Source organism: Dermacentor andersoni, chromosome 3 (assembly GCF_023375885.2).
Source record: "Dermacentor andersoni chromosome 3, qqDerAnde1_hic_scaffold, whole genome shotgun sequence".
Lineage (NCBI taxonomy): Eukaryota > Metazoa > Arthropoda > Arachnida > Ixodida > Ixodidae > Dermacentor > Dermacentor andersoni.
Window position 1 is genome coordinate 54,415,623 of NC_092816.1, and position 26,961 is coordinate 54,442,583.

The 26,961-nt window shown below is 48.4% G+C and overlaps 1 long non-coding RNA gene across 2 annotated transcripts; it reads left to right on the plus strand.

The window, feature by feature from the left end:
- LOC140216719 (uncharacterized) lies at window positions 1-26,719 on the plus strand. Of its 2 annotated transcripts, none has more exons than XR_011893380.1 (2): window positions 1-280; window positions 26,504-26,719. It is a non-coding gene; the product is annotated as an uncharacterized lncRNA (long non-coding RNA). The 2 variants fall into 2 exon arrangements; XR_011893381.1 differs by lacking the exon at window positions 1-280 and adding an exon at window positions 5,550-5,634.
- Window positions 26,720-26,961: the final 242 nt, after the last annotated feature.

Consider the following 26,961-nt stretch of genomic DNA (forward strand, 5'->3'; position numbering starts at 1 on the left):
CAGCTTCGCGCGCGCCTTGACACGTGGTCTCTAACGGGAGCGGAATAAACCGGGGGCGGCCGTTCGAAGCAGCAGCTCTCTCGCTCTATTATTCGGCGTCTGTGCGCTCCCTGCCGTTGATACCGAAGACGGCTACAAGGCGGAGGGGAGGGTTAGACGGGCCTGACGACGACGGACCGCAAGCTCAAGAAGACACGAAATGGGCGCAGCATCGCTCTCGAATACACACAAAGCCGCCGGACGAGTCTTGTTTGCGCGCAGTGGCTCATCGTCGCTTCGAGTGAGTAGAAGGGGGTGGGGGGCGAGGAAGGTGCCTGAGAAGGTGTGGGACTGCACTGGGCGCACGCGCTTTAGGAGTGCACTCACTTATCGAACGCCGGTAGTTATGGTGGTAGCAGCCGGAAGAGAGACTGTCGGCCAGTTTAGCGTAGTGGTTTTTTCGTGGTTGCGGTTTAGGCTAGTTGTTCTTCGTGGTAGTGGTTTTTCGTGGGCGCGGTTTTTAACCCCTTCAGTCGCGAATCGCGATCGACTCTCGATTGATAAGTGTGCGAAACTTAGATAATTTTATGCCACGGTGCTCGAGACTCCACTGAAAACAAGTCGAGGTGGCAGAATGACTACAAGATGGCGAGAGGGACTAGGTGTTCAAAGGTAATGTTGAACGGATATTTAAGTGCACCGACACACAGTCAAAATGTTACAGAAGAGTTAACAGAACAGCGTTTCTGCTTCTTCCGTTTTTTCTTTCGGTTTTTTTTTTACTCACAACGGGAAAATGCGCTGTCTTTTCTATTTTTCTGTCACCTATTGCGTATGTGCCGTTGCACTTCAAGACCTGTCTGTAGAGTGACTCTGTGCATCTTGTAGTGAGCCATCATAATTACAGAGCAATTAAATGAATATTTACTGTATGGTCAGTAATGCCACGTTTGTTCATAAAGAATACTTGAATCACCAGCTCGATACGCATGTCCGAGTTAATTATTGGCTACAAGCATTAGTAGGCAAGAAAGTTATTTCGAAATTGCTACTGAAGTGGCCCACGTCAGACGTTTTGTCACACACGGTAGCACATTCACCAAAGCAGTCGCCTGTAGCGATTACATTGCAATGAGAAGTAAAATGGAGGTACTTCAGGTAAGCCGAATGTTCAATTTACCCTAAGTTCGTGGTCTGTGCCTTGCCATCACTGCACAGAAACGGCAAAAATCGGTCGCGAACACAAATGTGTAGCAGCTGTTAATAGAAACTGTTGCTGGGCTAGTTTTTTTTTTTCTTTACTTGCGGGCTTAACAAGCCCGTAACTTATAATGGACAAAATAAGGCATAGACTAGCACTTGTCTTGTGTCTACATTATTTTTTCTCGTCTAAAGTGCGCGCTTGTTAAATCCGCGAGCAGTTGTTAGCTCTGCGTTCCCCCCCCCCCTTCTTTTTTTTCCTTCGCCTTTCGCGTAAATGACAAATTGACCGGATGCCCGAAGTGATATGAAAGTGGAATGTCACATAATAGTTTGAGTAACACGGTAGGACGACACTATACAAACAAAAATACATCTCTATTGCTAACACCAACGTTAATATTTGTACGTGTCCTTAGCATTTAACCGCAGCTTAGATAACGAATGTAAATAACAAATGTTGCACCATGTATAGAAGAAAACAAAAGCGATGGTTCATGTACGCAAGACCCGTTCTCCTTTTGCTACGCTTCTCGCCGTCATCGTATTCCGATTCGTCGAAAGGATGCAATGGATATGGAGAAATACATTATCATTCTTTTTCGGGGCCCTTCTTCTTCGCGGAGCGCACGTAAGCCAACGTTTTCTTGATAAGCGTGGAAACCAGATGACGAGGCCCCGTCCCGTCCCAGCGTCTGGAAATGCTTTCTGCCAAAGCCCGCACGCGCGGCGTCCTTGGAGGATATTACTCTGCGGTACAGCGTTATCGGGAGCTCTGCCCACCGGTGTTACGATGGGTACAGGTCTGGACGACTTGGGAAGAGCTATAGCTATTTCGAAGTAATGCGAGCTCCGTTTGCAGCCAACTTTCCTGGAATAAAGGTGTAAGCACTCCACCGGCTTCCTCTCGCTGCGCTCTTTTGCTATTATTTGTTTATGCGCGGTTCGCCGTCCGAATCAACTTTGTCAGTCGACGACGAGGAGAGGGCCTTCTAGGGCGAGCGACCTGCTCGCCGTTAGGCCTAACGCTCATGTGTGTGTGTAAACGTCTGCCAAGCGGTGCGGAACTAAATGCAGTCGCAGTGTGCGATTTGATACGCACCTACGAAAAAACGCTTCGACCGCAGGAATTCCTCGCCGACGACTCCAAGTAACGGCATTGAAAATGCTGTGGTTCTTTTTTTTTTCTGGGCGTTTCTTTAGATGGAACGCGAAATGAACAACCTCTCCAATGCACCTTTCCGCAGGAATTCTGCAGAATGTTTTGTTAAAGCCAAAGCACCGACGAACGGAGGAAAAAAAAGGAAAGATAAAGATGAGGCCAGTTTTGCATGTCTCGAAGTGTAAGACATCCGCCTATATGCGCGGAGTCGCGCGCGGTGTATACAGTGACAAATAAGACACTTGGAAAAGGCACTTCTCCACGCTGCAGGCAGCTTCGTTTCACGGAGCTTGGTATGCTCTCTTGCGTCATTAGCGTCTTTTCCTCGCCAAGAACAAACAAACAAACAAACGACAAATACTGGCAAAACTGACGGGAGACCAAGAACAAAATAAAAATAAGAGGCTTTTTTTATGCTTAACAGCAAGCGCCCCTACTTTGCCTACGCAATTTTCAATTTTCTTCGCAACCACGCTGCGGAGCTTTATTGAGCAAGACCTCTATCTGCACGAAATGTACACGACTAACGTGCTTGAAAAACGAGTTGGTGGTTTTATTACGCGCAATAGAAACGAAATGAGAAACCTGGAATGTATGCGATTAAAGACTTTGCAAGCTTTCTTCTCCCATTGAAAGAAAAAAAAAAAAGAGCGCTACAGCGCCACATATAGCTACGAAAGCTGGCTGCGTCAGATGAGATATACCACAAAACACTATTTGATTTCATGCACAGCACAGGATTTAATGCACAGGCTACATATAGCACATGTCAAACGTTATGCGTTACGGCAAGCCTTTCGTAGAAATTAAAAAAAGCTAAACGAAAACAAGGAAAAAAGATAACACGTTTGGAATGCGCATGACTGCTCGCTAAAGCATACCAAACCAACGATGTCCCGGACCACAAACATTCCATGCAAACATCTATTACCAGCAGCGCCCTCAGGCGTAGAAAGTTCCAAAGAATCATAACCAAACAGCACGTGCTGCGAACACTTGATCGACAATTCCGTGCATTCATCCGTATCTGGCAAGTGTGAATAAGAGCGCACTGTAGGCTCGCGTTTGCTTTCTTTTCTTGATATCTGTCTCTCTCTCCACCTCCACGGTGTAGTGCAATCGCTGTGTTGAAACCTCTTCTCCGACCTGTTCGTGGCAGAAGTCCCTGTCATTTACTTGTTCTCATTGCCCTGTTGGCATCATATATGATTTTTTGTGATGCGTGCACTTGACGAACTGAACTGTCGCTCCCGATGGGGACGAATAGCCCTGAGACAGAGGTTACAATGTGGGTCTCCACTGAAGGCTGCTACTGCGTCTTAGTTCCTTTCGTGTGCGACCTACGGTCCTATGGGATATAATAGTAATGCGTGCCGCTTCAGTTTTGTGCGAGCGGTTTTTCGGTTGTCTGCTTACCTCTAACTTTTTATTTTTTGTTCTCCATCTCTGTATGGTCTTTGACCTCCCCTCCTAACGGGTAACACTCTTGGTTCCAGTCTGCCTTGCAGCACGTGCGGGTCACGTGAGGTCCGTCCGCACTTGTTGACCGTCACGGAACTGGGCCGAATCGCAGCCGTTAAAGGGACCACTACAGAAGGGCAACACTTGTTGCACGCCGCAACGTCCGATACTAAGTACAACGCCTCAGAAAGGTGCCTACTCCGACTGTAGGAATCTGATGGAACAGTTTCGTAGATTGCTGGAAGCGTTTTCGGTACAAAAGGCTGCACGTCGGATCGAACGCGGAACTGCATACCACGTGTCATCGTCTGCTTTCGAAAGCTGTTTCGTTCAAGGGAACGCCCAGTTCACAAGCACCCGCGGCAAGCCCCAACTTTACTGAGCTCTACTTGTACGCGCATGTCACGGACCGTCACGTGACTCCTTGAGAGAAGAGGCGACGCCCTTATATAGTCCACAGCATTGGGTACCATTCGCTCCTACACATAAACAAGACGCAATTACCGCGACGCGATATTCAAATCGTGAGAAAGCTCATGTACTTGGCGCGCATTCGTATTACTGCGCTGATCTTGGACTCGTTTCCCTCTCGTCTTTATTCTTGTCTATCTTGTCTGTGAGCGAGCGGCGTTTTGTAGAGCTCACTAACCTTCACAACTTTTATCTGCAAGACCTTGAATATGCACACAGAAAAAGCGTTGCGTTCGCTTCTACGTTGCTGCTTGGGCTCATGCTGCGTACTCTATTACTGCTCCCTCGCCGCTCATACTTTTTTTTAAGCACGCGAGATAGAGGTCTAGAATACGTCTTGATGAGCTGGTGAGATAGACGTCTAGGAGTGGTATACGAAACGACGAGAAAAAGCAAACAGGAAGAAAAAAAGAAAGAAACGTCGCGGCGGGTCGCCGATCCGCACGGCGGCACCTGGCAGAAACTGCTTCTGTGTGTGTAGATCGTGGGAACGCGCGGCATAATACGAGACCGCAGTAACGACCGGTCGACGACGGCGCGTATTATAACGCCCGCCACTGTGTCGTAAGGCCGCTGCGCGGATGCCGCGGCCTCCCGCGACAATAACGGAAGAAATACGTGTGAACAAAAATAAAAGGGCCTCGGCACGTGGACGACCCTTTCGGGACGAGGCGACGCCGTATGTGGTGCGATGCGACGTGTATGCGTAACCCGTTGCCCGATTGGTCACGACGAGAATCTGTTAGTCCGTCTTGTCACATCATCGATGCCTAAAGGGACAGTAAAAAACGATACTACGCTAAGTTGGGTTCGTAGATTGCGTTTCTGAAGTACAGAAAAAACGGACAATGCTAAAGCGAGAAGAGGCCTGGTAAACCTGGAAAGATGCAAATACGAAATACGGGGGGGGGGTCGACGCCGTCGTCATGTGATCGCTCTTGCGCGTCGTGGCGGTGTTGATTTTGACTGCATCTACACTACGACCCAGTTTAATTGTTAATTAAGGACTACGCTGGAATAAAAGGTAGCTAAAGGCTCAACCTAGCAGGTTTTGAGAACCCTTTCCTGAGCCAAGAGCGGCCCAAATGCGAGAAACTAATTTGAAGTCTGTGACGTCACACCAATATATTGGCGACGAGATCGTGGCGCCAAATAGGCAACTTTGGTTCGCTTCTTTCACTATAGTAACGAACTTTTCTTCCGTCAAAAGAACGACAATAGTGTTTTCAAAGAGCGCTTTACCAGTTCGAACTTATTTATTGCTGTTTGTTTTTTATTTGGTGACCTACGAACTCTTCGGAGTAAAGGTCAAGGCACTCAGGCCGTACCTGTGCTAATTCTGCCACGGTCTCGACTTTTCGGTAAGACAGAACTTTGCACGAGTTACAAGAAGGATTGTTTATGCTTGGAGCACTCCTTTCTGGTGGTGGCACGACCCACATTGTTGATGCTTACTAATTGTTTTCACTGGACAGAATAGTGTCGGTTCAAGAGTAACTGCTCTTTCCTATTTCCAGAAATTGCATAGCGCTAGTCAATCAGGAGCGTCAGATAAAAATGAGGAGTGCCCGCCAGGGTTCAAGTTATACCAGTATGGTAAAAGAATCGGCCAACAGAAATACTCTTAACATTGCGTTACAAAAAAATTTGGCGTTAGAGCGACCAATCGGCGGCGTTGCCGCCGTTACAGTAATTGTCTGCTTCTTCCTTAGTCGGCGGGGCGCCTTTACCTAAATCACTTAACGTTATCTGTATGGCTCGCAGAGGAGGGAGGGAGGTATATTTTTTTATTGTACCGCTTATAGGGCAATTGCGTTGGGTTGCCGTAGGTGCTATAATCTTTGACCGTGCTGCCCATATTGCAAGACAAGAAACCGAAACAATGCCTACAAAGTTGCGCAGGAGAATTATTATTCCGTTACTCAAGCTATTCCTCCGCAGTTTTTGAGACAAATAACAATCAAGAAACAATGAGAACGGTTGAACGATTTCTTGAAGCGATAAACCAAGATAAGGAACTCTACTACACGCGATGTATCCCTCAACGTACACAACAAAGTGCAAATTCTCCAATACCACAAACACCCTCTACGCGACACGGTCGGGTAACGCAATAAGAACCCACGGACAACGCCCACCGCATCACCAACAGAAAGACAACAGTGATTGATCACGCGGGTAGCATCGTAGACGTTCTGTCTGATATCCCTCTGTGCTGTTCATTCCACTCTAAAGATACAAAACAAAAATGGCTACTACTGCAAGAGTTTCTTGGTGTAGTTGTACCGCAGGTTACGATTACACGCAAAATTTACATTACGTGCCTCTAACAAGTGGTGAAAAAACAACAACGCGAGAATGTCTAAAATATTGCGCTATAGACGCTGCCTGCGATTACCGAATCACGTCTAAAGCAAGCGCGTGCTTGTGACGCAGACTTGTCTTGAAAGCTAAAAGCTCATCAACCGTAGCCAGACAAACGCTAGCCTGTACTTTCATGCCATGGCAGAATTGACGTCTTACTTTGTTCAACAGGTCCGCTTGCACAATGTGGACGTTCACGCGCGATATAAATATTTGGCATAACCGAAGACAAAGGAGCAACGCGATGAGCTACACGGCTACCGAAAATAGTAAGGAACAGGAATCGTTTCCCGCCGAATGCGACTCACAGAGAAACAATCGCACGTCACCTACCTTTCAATGTAGCGGTCGCCCGTAGACGAACCGACTCGTCATCATCGTCTCAAGGTTGTGCGAAGATGGCGCAAACAAACGAAATCCTTGGTCAAGCCGGGGTTCGTCCGTCCGTCGTCGATGAGCGCAACAAACCGGCACACAGAAATCCCGCACCGTTCAACTAATCCCAACCACAGAGAAAAAGGCACCGTTCTAATTTCGATCGGAGCTACCACCAGCCCGTTAGGGCACACCGAATCACCGAAGATCGCCGCACCGCACGTTAGACGAGAAGAAGGCACAAATCGGAAATTTTGAAAGACGAAGAGAACCAGTCGAAGTTCACTGGGCCAAGGACTCGCTGAGAAGCGGGTCGGCGGCGACAATCGCCGGAGCAAACGACACGCCGGGGCGAGCAGACGACGTCTTGCTGCTTTCCGACGACGACGCCAGACGATAACTTGCAGAAGGTCCTTGCGGACCCAGACAAAAACACAGTCAACTCGGCCGAGAGGATTAACCAACCGACGCGCGAAGCGCGCTGTGTGATCTAGCCGCAATCGTATCGTCCACCGCTCCGGAGCCTGTCCCGCGTAGACGGATCAGCTGCGTCTCCGCGGCCGGCGGCCCGAAGATGCTCGTTCGAGAGGATCGCGGACAGCAGAAGGCCTGCCGGCGTTATGCGCGCTTGGCGGCGACTGACTGAAGCGCTTGCGCCGGCGATGCTGCGCTCGGTTCGTCTGCAACGGAGCGGCAAGAGCCGTCGGACGGGATGCGGGAAGGGAGGGTGGGGGTGAGGAACTACTACCACGGCCCTCCTGCCAGCAGCTGCTGGACCACGTTCCGGTCTGGCGGCGCGTTGTGCGCGCTAGCTGTGCCGCTAGCCGGTGGAAGAACCTTCCCGGTCACGTGACGGCTGAAGCTGGCGGCACGCCTTCTGGCGCCGCGGCTGCCGCTGTCTTCTCATCTGGCCCGTCGTCGACGCTCTCCCCTCGTTCCCTTCTCTGCAGCACAGCGCTCGGCGGCGGTTGTGCGGCAGGCAGCGCCTCACGCTAGCTAGCGGGTCCGTCCGCGCGCGCCAGCGCGCGGGAAACGGTGTAAAAAAACCTAATTTAAGGGGCCAATGTCTCCCGTGACCCATATATCAGGAGACCTCCCCCGCCACCATATGCTGCACTGCTCGGGGTTTCTTAGTCTTGACTCTTCTCGGTACTGTTTCTGGAGCTTCTTTCTTTTTTCTGTTTTGACGCCTGTTCTGACGGGACTTAATGGAGCGGTGAACCGTTAGCGACACCATCCGAATGGACACACGCGACGGTCGCGAGCGAGACGTCATGGCGAAGTGTCTGGTGAAAAAAGAAAAATGCACGGCGGGTCACATTTCTGAGTGACCTGGAGATACACACGGACGTCGTGCCGCTGGACTCGGGTGTTAGGCATATAGGCATCCCGTAGTAGTCGCAGCTGACCATTTCGACCTCCATGTATATGGCCTCCGATGTGGAGCGTTTTACAAGAGCCCATTTATAGAAAACGTCTTACGAAAGTGCCACGGTTTTCTGAACCTCCTATAGTTTCCTCTGCGCACGTACCAGCGTAAATATACGAGCAGCATTTCCAATGTCAAACTAGTGCGATATGACGTAAAGCTATTCCAAACCGTTTTTATTCCATCTCTGCAGTCAGCCCTGCCCGTCTCATTAAAAAATATTTCAGGCTAGCTCCACTTCACCTGTCTGTCACGCGACGTCATGAAAACCGCGAAATAATATAACCATCTGATGTGACGTGTACAAGCTGATTATGCACGATTAGGCCGTACAAAAAAACATTATTACCGATTCCATACCTTTTTCGCCATCAGGCCACCGCCATCGGTCAAAAGCTTTCGCGGGCTGTGCCCACTCCGCCTGTTTGTCACGCGACGATGCCCAACCGCGAAAATTCTCCAACATGTACGCATTAGACATGTATTAAAATAGCGAACAAAGCTGAATTTTTTCTTTCGGAATAGCCGGTGACCACACCGTTCCGAAAGCAATCGAAGATGTCTGCCACCGATCACTTTAGCCCTGGCTACTCGGAGCTGCCGTAGAGAATGTATCTGTGCATCATATATATATATATATATATATATATATATATATATATATATATATATATATATATCCGTTTTAGCAGCACTTCGAACTTTCGTTGCACACCGGCGCGATTTTCGACCAGCCACCGCAAGCGAAGAGCGGAAGCGAGCCAATCGCAGACGCCGGCAGCATCCTCCTCATCCGGTTATCTATACACTCGAAGAAAAGTTTACACCCTTTGAGTCGTATCTTGCCGCACAACGATAAACGTCATCTGTCTTGTCCGCATTTCGCTTCTTTAACGCTGCGAGCCCGGTACTTCCCAGTGACGAACGGCATGCGCGTTATCAGCATGGCATATCATTGCTGACAGGAAAGTAGCGGGCGCGGCCTTTCCAACAAAGGAAATGCAAGCAAGGTACATGACGATTATTGTTGTGTGCCAGACATACACCCCGAAGGGTGTAAACTTCTTTTTATAGTGTACAGTTATATAGTGTATAGTGTATAGTTATAGTATAGTTTTATAGTGTATAGTGTATAGCGCAGACCCAACGAAACCCTCTCCACTCCTATGTGCTCCTTGCCTCTCATCAGCCGATTAGATAAGAAAAATCTGTCAAGGTAGGCAATTCTATTCGCTTTGAGAGCAAACAAAAGTACGTCCGATAAACGAGGAGAGCGTTTGATTGATCGGTTCAAAAAACACTGCGGATACCCGCCCGAAGCTTGCGTTGGCGGTTACGTAAATTTGACGTCAGGAGATTGGAATAAAAATAAATTGTAATAGTTTTTACGTTATAGGGCCCATGATGTCGCCTTTATCAGCTGTGAATTCAGCCGGCCAACTGGAAGGAGCGGGAGGCGGGGTGGGGCGGCTTGTAATGACATATAGATATGTTAGTACAGTAGACAGTGCCAGACAGCAGAAATGTTATGTGCTTTCCTTCCCTACAAGCTGGAGAAATTCGTACTTCTTCAACACATTTAAAGCTTTCTGCGACTTGTGGCCTAAAAAACGATTTAACGGTACGCGGGATCTCGGTTTTCTGCGATCATGGACGTAACTGCAGTATCCTGAAAGTGATCAATCTGCAGGGAATTATAGTCGGAATAAAAGGGCTCACGAATATTAAGCGTCACCGCGCACCGACACATAGCAGCTTCCAACATCTCGTCCGACGTTTCAGGCCAGCTAACTCCTATTACATCTGTTGTCCCTGCTAACGTTAGCCAATTGCTTCAATGAATATATATATATATATATATATATATATATATATATATATATATATATATTATTGTCGATAATGAAAGCGCACATGAAGCTGCGCGTTGGGCCCATCAAAAACATCAGCGGGTTCCTATACCACTTTCAAGAACTGATGCTGCGCAGCAACTTCAATCACTTGCTCGCCACATCACACTTCTACGATGGAATTCAGCGGGTTTCACCAACTCACGCTTGCACTTTCTCGACCCTAATTGGCGACTTCGCCTGCCACCTGGACTCTCCCGTCGCGAAACAACTTTACTGTGTCGCATGTGGTTGGGCGTCGCATTTACCAATGCCTATTCATTCGTAACAGGGATGGCCAACAGTGCGGCGTGCAACTTGCGCGGGTGCGATGAGACTCTAGAACACTTTCTGTGTGACTTCACATCTTTTGACGCTCAACGGTGTCAAACAAGCTAAACTCAACCTGCTAGACCTTAGAGTGCTGTCGGAAGAAAATGTCCTTGGACCATGGCCTATGCGTTCTTGCATGCAAAAGGCCACAAAAGCCCTTCTGCCCTTCGTGAAGGATACTGGATTGCATGAGCGCTGGTGACAGTGGAGATTCCTTTGCGACTGACTGACTATTATTCATTTTTTCTCTCCTCATCTATTCCGCCACGTTCCCCATCCCCAAGTGTAGGGTAGCCAACCCGGCACGTCCTTGGTTAACCTCCCTACCTTTCCCTCTTCGTTCCTCTCTCTCTTTCTCTCTTGGTTAACGTTAGCTGGGACACGCGCTTTATTTCTCTGCCCTTCAAATTCTGAGTTTTTTCGATCGCCAGCAAGCAGCTGTCGTTGAGCGCATGCACACTTCTTCATCAAAATCGCAGATGCTTAGAGGCAGCTGCACGTATGACGTTCACCGGACACGCTGAATGCCTTTGATCTACTTCGACGCCACCCAAGGTGACGCAACACCTGATGCTATACAGATGAAACGTCTATATATTACGCCTGCACGCAAATGGAATGGATTATTTAGCACTAGGAGCCTGTTGGAAGTAGCGACCCCGGGATTCTTGCTCGCGTACAAGTCTCGTCATCTCTCGCAAGTTTGGGGCGGCACTCAACGTCCCCCTATGGGAGTGGAGAACAGAAATAAATAAATAAATAAATAAATAAATAAATAAATGTTCTCCCTTGGTGATTCTCTAATTGCCCTCGTACTTATAAGTAGAACGTGCATCAAACTTTATTGTGCCGGAGTTACATTCTCGTGGTTGCAATTGTTTGAGTGGAGGGACTAATTACAGATGAAAGCACAGCGCCTACGAGCAGCTCTTCAAAAAATTTGTCTTTTTTTTTTCCACTTTCAATCGATACTATGGCAACGTATATTTAAATATCTAATTGCTTTCGTGGTATTAAATACTATGTTCTCTTACGTTCTAGATGCCGTAAGAATCCTTACAGAATGCATTGTACAAAAAAGTTCAAAGGCAGTTTTCTTCTGCAGAGTTTGGCTACAGCAAGCACAGTCGTAGATGTCTCACTCGAAGAGTCGGCAGGCTGCGCGGTGCCGCGGGAAAATTGAAGCAGGGCACAGGTGTATTGTGTGGACTTCTCTATTGCAGGTATACTATTGCAGGACCGCAAGATAATATTTACGGTTCGTAGCGATCAAGATAGCGCGCACTGAGCTACTGTGGTACAGCTATGAGATTATTACTTTGATAATAAAGCACTAAATACACAATATCCACGCGCAGTGCCTGTATATATGTACAAAACGTTCCCATATTTCACGACATACTTGACAGAAGAGCGGTAGCCAACCGTTGTAAAACTACTTTCTTGTGCTAATTCAGAGTTTTTTTTTTAGAAAAGGGAAGAAATAGAGAATGAATGAATGAATGAATGAATGAAATGCGAGCACGTCGCCTTCTCACGTTCATGTCCGGTTTCTTTCACTCTCTCGCGACCCGACCGCTCCGACGATCTTCTCTTTCTTTTCTTTCTTATTTTTTTTTTCTTAAGTATAACTACGAAGTGAGGTTGAAACTTGCGCGAGTCACGACATTTAAAGCAAACACTCTTGGTCCTCACGGCGGCCGAAATCGCGCCGACCTTTCCAATGTGTACCCTGTACCGAAAAAAAAAGAAAGGAAATGCTAACAAAAAGTAAGAAATAAAGAGAAAAAACAGAGAAACACGAGAAACAAGGAGTATAATAACGGCGCTCGCGGTCGGCCTCAAGTTCAACGAGGCCGAAAAGAAAAGTTATGTTTTCTCGCATTGGCGGCCCCGCGCGGATCGCCCGCAATTCACTTTTTTCTTTCCTCTAGAAAGAAAAGAAATTGAGCCGAACGGCGCAAAAAAAGGGGGAGGCATGCGTGGAGCGAACAAGTAGCGGTGACGAGCGGCTTGGGGGCGCCGACGCCGCCATCAAAGCCCCATCAACGGTCAAAGTGAATGGCCTCGAGAAAGGTGAAAAGAGAGAGAGGGAGAGAACCGAGTGGTGATACCCCGTTATGCCGAAGTGTGGGTATAACTGCGCTTTCTTATACCGCTGCTGCCAAAGCTCGCGCGGCGCTTCCACTGCCTGACATTGACCCGAGCTGAACGGGAAAACGGCGCGAATGAAGCGAAAAAAAAAATAATAATAAAGGCACAAGAAAAGTGAGATTGCGGTACGGCTTGGCTGTGAGAACTCGCGCTGCTTTTGACCGAGGCCGCGTTAGCAGACGAGATGGCCGAGCTTCGAGTCTTAAACGCCACGAGAATTTCGCCCCTGAAACTCTATTTTTTTTTTAATATTTTTGTGGCTTTTTAACAGTGGATTCTCGGTTGGAAGGTGGCGACCTTAAGACGCGACTCGGGACAAAGACGGTTCGCGATGACGCACTCCGGGTTAAGCCCATTTCGCCTGGTGCGAATTTGACTGCGTTTTCGCACTTCTGAATTCGCAGTTGCGGCAAGTGGGCCGTCGGACCCTTCGTGCGTGCCATTTCTCGATGTTCGCAGCGCAGAACTTCTCTGCGAAAACGCACACGTGCCAAGGACGGCGACGTTCCCCAAAACGTACACCTTCTAAGTTGCTTTACTTTGTTCTTACCGAAGTGAACTGACGTCAAGAACAATTCGATCCTCCGCTACATGCTTGCAAATGCGAAAAATCACAGCTGCCTCGCTCGGTGCATGTTGAACGGTAATGCGAAGTTCACATTTGCGAAAATCGTAGCAGCTAACAACGCCGTGCAATATCGTACCATGTGGCCCGGGCTTTATGCGCGGGGACTGTGAATGATGACTCATGGACAACGCGTTTCGTCAGTCGCTGTTGCAGTATCTGCAGAAAGCGGGGCATAATTTCCTTCCCCTATTGGGCCGTGAGACAAAGAACCAGGCGAATAAAAGAAAAGTATGTATAAAGTCTTCTTCCCCTGTGTAGTGTTCTCATACCCTTAGATATTCGTGACCTCAACTTCAACACAGAAGAATAGCCAGGGGGTGGAACACCGGACACGTGACTCCCCCCCCCCTCCTCCCTCACCCTCCCAGTCTCCGGTCAAGGGGCTGTTGGTCAAGCGTGTGTCTGCCACGAAAACAATTTCAGTCTATGCCAATGCTTCAACGTCAGCGTCTGTCAGATAATTTCACGACAACGTGCCTTGCGATGCTGTCCGAATCATAGTCACGTGATTATAAAAGCAGTTACTGCAAGCTGATTTCCCTTGTCGCGTCAACTTCGTCCCGCGTACATGTTTGGGGCATGTATATTATGCGGCGTCGCAGCCATCACCATCGTCGAAGGTTTCCCACTCCATAGTTTCGGATTGCTCATCGAGGTACCGCAAATACGGGTCTACAATGGTGTTTGCATTCAGCTTATAGCAGCGAGCTAAATGCTCATCGCTAAGCACACGCATGCCACGAGGCAAGACCAAGCGTGCCTTCACCGCATCAGGCTCAACTTTCGCAGAAAGAAAAAATAAAGCATCGAGTTGGATTGAAAGTGACCTACACCAACTACGTTGAACGCGACCCTCGGTTGTCAGATTCGGCGGTGTATTCAACACGTGTGGATTGCTCACAAGGGCTCGCAACCTGTCCTATAGCATTTACCACTCGCCTGACTGACATCGTGTGAAGGGCCCGCAGCATGGCGCTGCGACTCGAGCTTGCAGCATGAGGAACATTCTCGACACACGGAGAGGCACCGCCGGAAATGCACGCGAGGCGAAGTCACCTATAGTAATCTTGAGAGCTAAAAATCACGTGAATCGCTTCACAGTCTGTGCAGGCGCGTCCCTGAGTACGCGTGCCGTTGGCGTGAGCGCGTGATATATCCGTGCACAAACGTATTTCGCAAGCAACACCTGGAGCACGCATCGTGCAAGGCTATCAGCGAGGCAAACATCTCCAGCTTTTCATTAATGTCAGCGTCGTCCTTGTCTTACACTCAGGTCAATTTCCAAGTGTTGTCAACGGCTCTCAACTGTCATTTTGAGTGCTCGGCGTTTAGGAACAACGTCTAGGAACATTCCCACATCGAAATCCGATAGAGTATACTGTTACGTTTCGCCTACAACGCGCGGTAATGCCGGCGCGGATGCAACGGACGCCGGGGCTTTGTTCAAAGCGGCGGACATTTTGGCCCGTTCAACGACGCCGCAACGCCTACCCGCCAAGCGTGTCCAGGCGTGTTTCAGTGCCACGTGTCTTCGTGTGTGCGTGTGTGTGTGTGTGCCCTCGCTTGTCAAAGCGCGGCAGCCGGGGAGCGGAGTTCCCCGAATGAGGGGCCTGGAGGTCTCTCGGCTCAACCGCTCGCGCCGTCGTGGGCCCCTGCTGCGCCGTCCCGTGACCTTCATCCCGTGACCTTCCCTCCTTCCCTTTTGGACCGCGACGCCGAGAGTATAAGAGCAGCTGCCCCCGGACGCCAGAGAGAGGCTCCGATTTTTACTGTTGAGTTACGTGCTCTCCCGTCTCTCCACTTCGGTCGACCTGACCGGCCGCTCTTTTGCTATGTTAGAATAAACAAGTTGTTTTGTTACCAGTCTTCTCATGCTTTGCCGGGACCTTCGGATGCTTCCAGTGCCCCAGGCCGCCAGGCCAACGCTACCCTTGGGGCTTGCGACCCATTGGCAATAACGGGCGTCAGCACCGAGACCCCAACAACTCGGGCCAGCGGTGCGATTACAACATCTGGTTGCCAGCGGTGAGATCGCGACAACGGAGGCCAGCAGCGAAGAGATGCGGTTGACTGTATGCTGAGCAGCACAACGACCATCCGGGAGCAGCGCAACGAGCCCTGTGTGATGACTGGTTGCCTGCAGCGGAACGACTGCGCTGAAGTCTTGGCTGCGAGGTTTGGTGAGTGCGGGACTTTCTTCTTCTGAGTTTTGCCAGGCTTTTGTTAGTGTTAGAAACAGAGCTGGTAATTGTGGTTGTCGTTGCTACCGGGTTAGTTTGCGGCAAGACAATAGTAGGCAGTAGAGAAAGCAGCATTCAGAGCAGCCATGGATTTGAAGTCGTTGCGCAAACCAAAATTGCTGGAGCTTGCGAGAGAGTTGGGTCTGGATGTCTCAGACAAACTCAGAAAACCAGAACTGCTAAGGGCTATTCTTGAGTTAGAAGCTGAGGATGACGAGCTGTCGGAATGCCTTGAGACCATTGAGGAGAGGGAGACGGCAAAAAGACAGGAGCGTGAACTTAAAGAACAGAAAGAGAAAGATGAGCGTGAACTTAAAGAACAGAAAGAGAAAGATGAGCGTGAACGAAAAGAACAGAAAGAGAAAGATGAGCGTGAACGAATAGAACAGAAAGAAAAAGAAGAGCGTGAACACGCTTTGAAAATGAAGCGCCTCGAGTTAGAGATGGAACGCGCTCGTAATGGAAGTCAGGCACACGGTGCAGGAGAACGAGTAATGTTCAAAATGACTGACCTGATGCGGCCGTTTAAGCTTGGAGAGGACATTGGTTTGTTCCTGGTTAACTTTGAGCGAACGTGCGAGAAGCAGGGGTTCTCTCGGGAAACGTGGCCACAGCGCTTGCTCACTTTGCTACCCGGCGAGGCGGCCGACGTAGTCGCTCGCTTGGAGAGAGAGGAGGCAGAGGATTTCGACAAAGTGAAATCGAGTCTGCTAAAAAAGTACCGGCTGTCAGCGGAGGCGTTCCGTCGGAAGTTTCGGGAAAATGAGAAGGGCAGAAGTGAGTCATATACAGAGTTTGCGTACAGGCTTATGTCAAACATGCAGGAGTGGCTCAAAGAAGAGAAAGCGTTTGGTGACCACGAGAAAGTTCTGCAGTGTTTCGGGCTAGAACAGTTTTATAGTCGGTTACCTGAGAACGTGCGGTACTGGGTCTTGGATAGGCCAGACGTTAGTACGGTGGCTCGAGCCGCTGAGCTAGCCGAGGAGTTTGTGACGCGTCGGGCTCGCGGAGCTAAGGACGGTCAAAAGGGTGAATTTGGCTCCAAGTTTGAGAGGCCGAAGTTCACACCCATGAGAGCAAAGGGGGATACACGTAGTGCGGATGCGAGTGAAAGCAGTCCGACCGAACGTAAGGAGACGGCGGCAACCGAAGCCGAACGCAGAAAGCGGTTCGAGATGAGGCAAGCGCGCGTTTGTTATACGTGCCAGAAGCCGGGTCACTTTTCGGCGCAGTGTCCAGAAACAAAAACACAAGTCGTGTTTTTGTCTATATGCAGCACTGACGAGAACATGAAGCTTCTCGAGCCTTACATGCGAGACCTCCTCGTGAACGGGAAAGAGTGCCGAGTGCTTCGCGATTCCGCAGCTACAATGGATGTAGTTCACCCCTCTTACGTAGAACCCGATATGTTCACGGGCGAGTGCGCATGGATCAAGCAAGCAGTGGAAGCTCATAGCGTGTGTCTGCCGGTAGCAAAAGTGCTTATTGAAGGACCTTTCGGAGCACTTGAGACGGAGGCCGCAGTGTCATCTATGCTGCCCCCCCAGTACCCGTACCTATTTTCGAACAGGTCCGATCACCTCCTGCGCGAGAAGGGGCTTTTGTTTGGTGAGGCTAGCGTTCAGGCCTTAACCAGATCGAAAGTTCGGGAGCTCGCTGCAAAGGCGGTAGTTGCGGGGCCGACGTTGTTGAATGATGAGAAAGGGTCAGAGGCGCAGCAAGCTGGTATTCAGAGCACGCCCGAACGGGATAAAATTGAGCCTGTAGCGTTAAAGGCACCAGATACTGGAGAGGAAATTCCCGATGCGGGAAAGTTAGAAGAGCTTCCGGTCGAGCTTCCGGGACTAGGCTCAGTGACGAACAGGAAAGACACCGATCCAGTCATTAGTGACTTAATAAGTAAAGCATCGCTGTCGCCTGAGCAGAAAACCGAACTACACCAGCTCTTACAAGAGTTTCAAGGTCTGTTCTCTGAGAGGCCTGGTAGGACTTCTGTCCTTACTCATGACATAGAACTTACCTCCCCAGAGCCAGTACGATCCAAGGCGTACCGGGTGTCACCCCGCCAGAGCGATATTATGGAGGCTGAGGTAAAGAAAATGCTACAGCTCGGTGTTATTGAAGCGGGTGAGAGTGATTATACCTCCCCTTTGATTTTAGTTGAGGTACCGGGCAAGGAACCTCGTCCTTGCGTCGACTACCGCAGGCTTAATTCCATCACTAAGGATCAAATTTATCCGATCCCTAACATCGAGGAGCGCCTTGAGAGAGTGAGTAGCGCTCAGTTTATTTCCACCCTAGATCTTGTCAGGGGTTATTGGCAGGTTCCACTTACAGAAGAGGCTAGTAGGTATGCGGCATTCATTTCACCAATGGGGACATTCCGTCCTAAAGTTTTGAGTTTTGGTTTGAAGAACGCGCCATACTGCTTTTCAAGCCTCATGGATAAAGTGTTGCGGGGACAGCAAGAATTCGCTTTACCGTATCTAGACGACGTAGCGATATTCTCCGCATCCTGGCCTGAGCATATGGCGCACTTGCGGGCAGTGCTAACCCGCCTGCGCGATGCGGGCTTGACAGTCAAGGCTCCCAAGTGCCAGTTAGCACAGGCCGAGGTTGTCTACCTCGGACACGTGATTGGTCGGGGTCGACGCCGCCCCTCTGAAATAAAGGTGGCCGCTGTGCGAGACTTCCCGCAACCGCGCACGAAGACCGATATTCGGTCGTTCTTAGGTGTCGCCGGCTACTATCAGAGGTACATCCCCAGGTACTCTGATATCGCGGCTCCCTTGACGGATGCTCTAAGAAAGACAGAGCCGCAAACAGTCGTCTGGGACGAGACAAAGGAAAGAGCTTTTAGCGCCCTAAAGAGCGCCCTAACAAGCCAGCCTGTGCTACGATCGCCCGACTACACAAAAGGGTTCGTTGTTCAGTGTGATGCTAGTGAGCGAGGCATGGGCGTTGTACTGTGCCAACGGGAAAATGGAGAAGTAGAACACCCCGTCCTGTATGCTAGTCGTAAGCTGACGAGTCGTGAGCAGGCGTATAGCGCCACCGAGAAAGAGTGTGCGTGTATCGTGTGGGCCGTTCAGAAATTGTCATGTTACCTAGCTGGCTCGAGGTTTATCATTGAGACGGATCACTGCCCTCTCCAATGGCTGCAGACCATCTCTCCCAAAAATGGCCGCCTCCTGCGCTGGAGCCTCGCTTTGCAACAATATTCCTTTGAGGTGCGTTACAAAAAGGGGAGTCTCAACGGTAACGCCGATGGCTTAAGTCGAAGCCCCTAACGTGGGAATCAGCCTCAAAATTGCTTGTTACTGATGTTTTTCTTCCTGAGGCAGGATTTTTTTTAACTTATTGCTTTTGTGTAGTGTTTCAAAGTGATGATGTGCTTTCTAGTGCAATTTTTCGATTTGTGGACGCGTTCTGAGTGCTGCTAAACTACTGTAAGGAACTAGGCAGCAGTATAAAAGGGGAAAGAGCCTGGCAGGGCTTAGTGAGGGTTGTGCCGTGCTTGCTGACTGAGCGGTTGACTTTCAGGCGTGGTTCTAACGCTTGCCGGAAACGAGAACAAAAATGTCAACTCTCCCGAAGTCACTTTGCAGTGTACTGTGTGCACCTGAACGTGAGAACGAGGCCTTCTCTGTGCACTGCGCTCAAGAAACGCCAAAGGACGCCCGACTTCGGTTATGGGCATCATCGAGCGACATCCCTCCGGACAGCGGATGCAGTCCCCTGACCATCGGGATCTCCTTCCCCCGGCGGGGCGGTCTGTTACGTTTCGCCTACAACGCGCGGTAATGCCGGCGCGGATGCAACGGACGCCGGGGCTTTGTTCAAAGCGGCGGACATTTTGGCCCGTTCAACGACGCCGCAACGCCTACCCGCCAAGCGTGTCCAGGCGTGTTTCAGTGCCACGTGTCTTCGTGTGTGCGTGTGTGTGTGTGTGCCCTCGCTTGTCAAAGCGCGGCAGCCGGGGAGCGGAGTTCCCCGAATGAGGGGCCTGGAGGTCTCTCGGCTCAACCGCTCGCGCCGTCGTGGGCCCCTGCTGCGCCGTCCCGTGACCTTCATCCCGTGACCTTCCCTCCTTCCCTTTTGGACCGCGACGCCGAGAGTATAAGAGCAGCTGCCCCCGGACGCCAGAGAGAGGCTCCGATTTTTACTGTTGAGTTACGTGCTCTCCCGTCTCTCCACTTCGGTCGACCTGACCGGCCGCTCTTTTGCTATGTTAGAATAAACAAGTTGTTTTGTTACCAGTCTTCTCATGCTTTGCCGGGACCTTCGGATGCTTCCAGTGCCCCAGGCCGCCAGGCCAACGCTACCCTTGGGGCTTGCGACCCATTGGCAATAACGGGCGTCAGCACCGAGACCCCAACAACTCGGGCCAGCGGTGCGATTCCAACAATACTGATACCTATGGCACGTTCAAGAGTAAATGAAGGGTGCCATGTCCTGCGTGGCGTTTCTTTGCAGTATAACGTTTCAAAGCAAAGTACAGTAACAGAAAAACGCGTTACTCATGCCCTTGATCCAGCAATGCTTCAAAATCCAATGTGCTGCACGTTTTCCAAACAATTTCACTCCATTAGGTTTTTCTTTTTTTCTTTCTTTTTTCTGTTCACAAGTGCCTGCCCTAAGCACAACCATAAAAGATGAGCAAGCTGAGATATCGTACAGTGAAAGGATATACGTAGTGAAAGCGATGAAGTTCCAACTGAAATAACGTATGCATGTCCTTTTCTTCTTTTCCTTTTTTGTTCATGAAGGGTGTGCGTCTAAGTTTTCGATACACTATTCAATCACGGTGGATTGACACAGGGTCACGCCCCTAGCTTTTGCTTAACGGCGCCGGCGGCACAAAAACTAGACGCTCTCGTCAGCGTCACCCCTCGCTTAAAGAGAAGCCGCGCCACGTGTCATGTTAATAAGACCAGATAATTTCTATGAAATTATCAAATGTCTCCGTTAGTGCTGAGAAAAGTAGTGCGTGTACTACACACATACAAATGAAAGTCGTCAGTTTAGGGCTAATTAATACGCGCACGTTTGTTTCCGCCGTCCCGAGTTCGCGTTACGGCGGTGTTATTTTGGCTCTCACGTTTAGATCAGCATTTAACGACTGTAGGAGGAACAGACGGTTCATACTGCTGCAAGTGCTGCTGTGCTGTGCTGTGACAGTGGGCGGCGGCAGTGACCGACTGTGGTTGTATGTCTGTGCTCCTTTCTTTCTTGATCTCTACTTTGTTATCGCTTTACCTCCTCCTCCCCTCTTTCCCCAGCGTAGGGAGGCGAACCGGATCTTCCCCTCTGGTTAACCTTCCTGCCTTCCCCTTTCTTTTGTTTCTCTCTCTCTCTCTCTCTACCGCCGTCAGAGAACAGATGTGTAGCGACGTGACGTCGCACTCTCGAGTAAGTTCGCTTATTCGCTGTTTAACTTTAAAAGCTCCGTGTCGCGTTTCATTCCGTGAGTGTATAGCACTTGTGCTCGGAGATCATGCTATGCCAAATGCGACGAAAAGCTCGCCGCACTGCTCTCCGCTAGTGCGGCCAACTAATGTGCTTCAGCATCTCCTAAGCTGCTCAACAAATCGCACGTCTCGCGATCAAGGAAGATTTTCGTTCCTTTTGTCGAAACAATACAACACACCAGTGACAGCTAAGTATCCTTAATTACGGCATCTCACTTTTATAATATGCCCAGCGTACGACTATTCATGAAAAAAGAAAGGACATGCGTACTTGGGAACCTACTTTCTTTTTAGCAATTCAAACAGAACGGCCATGAATTCACCTAAACATGTAAAAAAAATTTTTTTTTTTCGTGTTCACCTTGCGCCATATGTTCGTGAAAGTATGCCTATCAAATTCATACAATATACAGAGGTTCACGGGCAGATGGAGGCTTGAAGTGGTCAACAGTTGTCGAACAAGGGCTGTTTCAGGCTGCAGTCAGCGCTTCGGCAAGGGGTCTTGTCCTAATCAGCAACCCGATGAAGACATCGAAACGTTGTGCAAACGTTCCCTGCGGTCTGGTTCATCAACTATATTATACAACAAAAAAAGATTACCTAACAGCCGGTCCCCATTCGTGACAGAGTGGATAAACAAATTAACAAAGAGTCCCGCTCCTTGAGAGCAGTGAACGAGAAGAAAAGAGCAGAAGAAAACGGCCCCAATGTACTTTGCATCCGAGTGCATGGACAGCCTGCGAAAGCCCTGCTCGCACACAAGGAAAATTCTACGGCGCGGGCGAGGAAGATGAAGAAGAAGAGCATCTCTCGGACGATCTCGCCTGGTCAGTTTGATAATTGTGTCAATCTCTCTCCGCGAGCAAGTGCTCCGGCCTGCCCCTCCGTGTAACGGAATGCCGTAACGAGGATCACTCTCCGAGGGCGGAGAGCCGATTGCCGCGGCCTTGGAAGCGGCGTCACGACTCGATGACGCAGATGCGCGCGGGGCGGGAGGAGGAAGAGCAGCAGCAGAAGCGACGGGCAGCGGTGGCTGGCGGAGGCTATTGCGTGCACGAGGTGAGTGTGTTATCAAGGGCCCGCGAAGAAGATGCAGCGAAACCCGGAGCAAAAAAAAAAAAATAGAAGAGAGAGAGGAGAATCGGCCCAAGAAATGATGTGCAATTCCCGAACAGGCAGACACACACAGACACACACGTACAAAAAATAAAAATAAAACAGAACGAAGAAGACACACACAAGGAAAAGGAGACACACACACAGACACATGTCTTTACTGCCCGTAAGGCATTGACAACGCCAACTCGTTAATGTGACACGACAAAGACGGCACGACGGCAATGAAAACGAGTGAGGTGTGATGACGACGACAATGCGACGAGGACGATGAATACGATGGCGCGACAAGGAACAACGGCGACGTGAGGATGACGGCAACAATACGACGACAACGAAGATGACGATGACGGCAATGATCCGTGACGAAGGCCGCATGACGATGAAGAAGAAGGTGGCACGACGACGATGTAAGCATGGCGATGGCATGAGGATGACGCCAGCGCTATGGTGACAACAAAAATGATGGTGGCATGGTGGCATGACGACGGTGACATGACGAATGGCAACGACGACAGCGCGACTACGGCGTGGCGACAACGCTTTAGTGACTGGCACATAAGACAGCGAAGAGAGAGAGAGAGAGAGAGAAGGGAAGAAGGAAAGGCGGGGAGGTTAACAAGACAGTTTGCTACCCTACACGTGGGGAGGGGAATGGGGAGTGAAAGAGAGATAGAGAGAAAAGATGAGTCTATGCCGCACTTTACCATGCACTAAGTTAGGTGCAGGATGTCTATAGTCGGGCACTCAAGTCTGTTGCGAAGAGATGTCTTCGTGGAAGAGAAGCTGGTGGGATTGAGTGTTTGCAGCTGAAAGGGCGCACCGCGAACAACCGTGCTTCACTTGGTCTTGACAGAGTCCGTTTTACGCCAAAGCTGTTACTGTGACTGCAGATTTAGTGGACCATGTAGGTCCACTGCAAAACATCGGCTCCAAACGTCCGTTCCAAAAGTCAGTCGTTCCAAAGACATTGTCGGGGTGATAGGGAATGATTGGAGAAGGAATGTTTACATTCATATATGCAGCGGAATACTTTCCTAAGTTATACAGAATTTTTATATATCACATGTTGCAGATAACATAATTTTCGTAATTGAGCTGCATTATTCAGAGGCAGATATTACGAGAAATCGAAAAAAAATATTCCACTAATTGAAAAAATATATCTAATTAACTTCTTAACTGATTGCATTACGGCCCATATGGAAATTTACGAATTGCAGCTGGTGACGTTGCAAGGCGTATCCGCTTGGCATGAATGCCCGGAATGACGCCAGTTTGGAGATATGCGCCATCAAACTCGCCGTGAAAATGCACTGTTGTTTCACTGACATTTTCAACAAAAATGCTCTTTTATGCACTGAAGCACAAAAGTAAGTTTAACGCCCATGCATTTCGTCCCGCACTTCGCGAAATAATATATCGAAACTTGTGCCCCCCCCCCCATCCTGGAAACTCACTTCGAGTAGATAAACATGCACACTCATGGGCTACAAAGCGTATATTGCCGTTTACGAAGCGTAATACCTGTCGTAAAGTGATTAAGCAGTAAATTAGTTAATTTTTAGTTTAGTAATTAGTTAATCCTACATATAAGTTCTCTCTCTCCCTCTTTCACTCCCCATTCCCCTCCCCAGGTGTAGGGTAGCAAACTGGACTCAGTCTGGTTAACCTCCCTGCCTTTCCGTCTTCCCTTCTCTCTCTCTCTCTCTCTCTAGTTAATTTTTGTGAATTAGTTGAATATGTGTTTCGATGTTTCGATTCTTCGTGCCATTAATGTCCACCTCCTGGAAAACCAAGCTCAAGGTCAACAATTATGCTGTCTGCCAGAGGCAATTTTTAAAAATTCCGTAAACCTTAAAAATCATCACCCCATATGCATGTGTACGTGCTCATACACCGACAAGTATGATCGGTGGGTTGCGAGCGCTATACATCGATATCTGTAATGTGCATGCATCGTGTTTACAATTAAGGCTGTCGTTGTGCTGTTGTGTTTTCGTCGACCATATCTGACGTTGCAGACACGTAGACAGGAGCAAATATGCGATAACAGTTGATTATAATGTGATGGTAACACGGATCTCTATGAGGTATCAGAAGAACTCCATGCGGATGTGGACAAATAACAACCAAATGATGGGATCTCATAATGACATCGCATTAAAGTCAGTTGCTCAAGGGAGTGATGATGAACCGTGAGTTGTTTTGTTTCACGGTGCCTCGCAGCGTTAGTTACCAAATCAAGGATGTTTCTACCCTGCAATGCCTGCATATTGCTGCGTCTATTTGGGAGTTAACGTGCACGCACCCGGCATGAAGACTGGTCCAAGCATTCGTGGTGATGAAATAACCTTCCCTTTAGAACTTTCCCCGTGAGTGAGGTCCTATTTACGCCAATTCTTTGAGATGTATGCGTATCAGATACACGACAGGATTCAAATACAACACTACTCCGCATAAGAAGGACTTATTTCAGCGTACCGTCTATAAAGTACAACAGTCAAATTACAGCAAGGAACAGCACAAACAAATTATAAAACGCACGTCCACGCGATAATTCTGAACGCCTGTACTGGTGGACCCGGTGGACGCTATGCAACTACATATATTTTACGTTGTGATTTATAAAACACTTCGAAAGTATACACAACGCTGTACGTACGCATAGAGCGTTATGAAAACGCCTATAGCGATATACATTTACGGCTATGCAAATACCCAATTAACGATCCGAGGTGTTTAGCCCCCCCCTCCCCTCTGTAATGTGTAAACTCTGAGGGTAAAAATAATTAAATAAATAAGTAAGTAAGTAAGTAAGTAAGTAAGTAAGTAAGTAAGTACGTACGTAAATAAATAAATAAATAAATAAATAAATAAATGTTTTGGATTTATTCCGATGAGAGGACATAGGCGTTGCTTCTTAAATAGTAGCAAACAATTCCAAGTGCCGAATGTTATATCATGAACAACATTTTATCGCGCATTATCGTGTTTACTAGGAAATGTCTGGCTGTTTGAGCAACGCAGCGCGGCGTGATCAAATATACGTTACGTCCACTTTGGATGCGATTAAACTTATTGCATTTTTTTGCTTTAATTTCTTGCTCGATGGTGTACCACCTACAACGTAAAGCATTCGAAAGGAATTCAAAAGAAGTCGATAGAATACTGCGCGACCTTGCACAGTCGCCACCAATTTCCGGCGACGCTATTTATTTCGAGCAGCTGCAATAAAAGTTTCAATTGTCTGTAATTATAAATCACGCTCTCGAAAACGTTGTCCGTACGTGACCGCTGCGTTCGAAACTTGGTCCAAGTGAAGTGCTTTCCAGTAATTGTTAAGGAATTTTCTCACAGGCAGCCATTCACGCACACACATTTTATTTGACCTGAACATCTGATATATTGTTATTAACCGCCCTCCCCTTTTTTCCCCATTTTTTGCTTCATCTCGGTTTCTTTAGCATTTAGCGAGTTAAATTTCGCCTTTCTTTAAAAACGCGCTTATATTTCTTGCATACGTATTTTCTTGCAGACATAATTTACTGCGAACGTTGTGATTAGTCCCTAAACATAGAACTTTTCCTACCCATGACCCATAACGTTCCCCTTAATTTTCCCTAATAATAACTCTAGTATTTTTGTATACATCTCCTTAACCTTTTTTTTTTATTCCTCAAAACTTCTATAGCTACCTTTTGCCGCTACCTACGCCTGTAGCGGATCCGGTCGTACCAATCTCTCCCTTGCTCTTTTTTCCCACCGATACTCTAAATGTATCTTGCTTATCTCGACTGCTAACTGTTGATGCTTCCGTCCACATTAAGTCCAACCGCTTCTGGAAGGTGTACCTTACCTACGGATCTCACTCTATGATCTCCCTTCGCATTACATTAGGATTTCCCATTCCATTCCATTCCATTCCATTCACTGAGTTGAGCACAGCGCCACCTCTCGACAGAAGGCGCTACGCTTCTAAACAATTGACGCGGAGTTATCAAAGATGCGCAGTGACCATTTCTGTCGAAGAATGGCGCTGCCATCGACTTTCTTGAGTCGTGGTGGAGCGTTGAATGGAGGGACGTTCTTAAATAGGTAGGTACGCGTATAGATTGTTCATCTGTAATGATTACAGCATGTTATGCATAGCATCGTGTATCCAAGGGCAGGCAGAAAACCCGGAAACATTGGGAGGAAAATACATTCGTTTTTCTTTTTTTTTTTCCAGCGCAGGAAAAGTGGAAACAAAAACGCTAAAATTTCCGCATATAGCCATACTTGACATTTTCTGCTGTGCCGCATACGATTCTGGAAGCGACGACGACAACATAAATAAATAAATAAATAAATAAATAAATAAATAAATAAATAAATAAGTAAATAAGTAAATAAATAAATAAATAAATAAATAAATAAATAAATAAATAAATAAATAAATAAATAACACAGCAGCACGGTTTTCACGTGTCTTCATTATATGCTTTCAGTTTCGCTTGGAAAACGCAGGTCAGCTTTCAAATGTAGCGGAACACAGGAGGCACTCTTTGTTTTCGTCCAGGTCTGGCAACACGTGAATATTCAACGCGGTGGCACGGCTTGTGCACTCAATCAGCTGCTGACACTTATAGCTTCTAGCCTGCTAAAGATACCTAGGCCATCTGCCTGCTGCGAACGAACTTTTTTTTC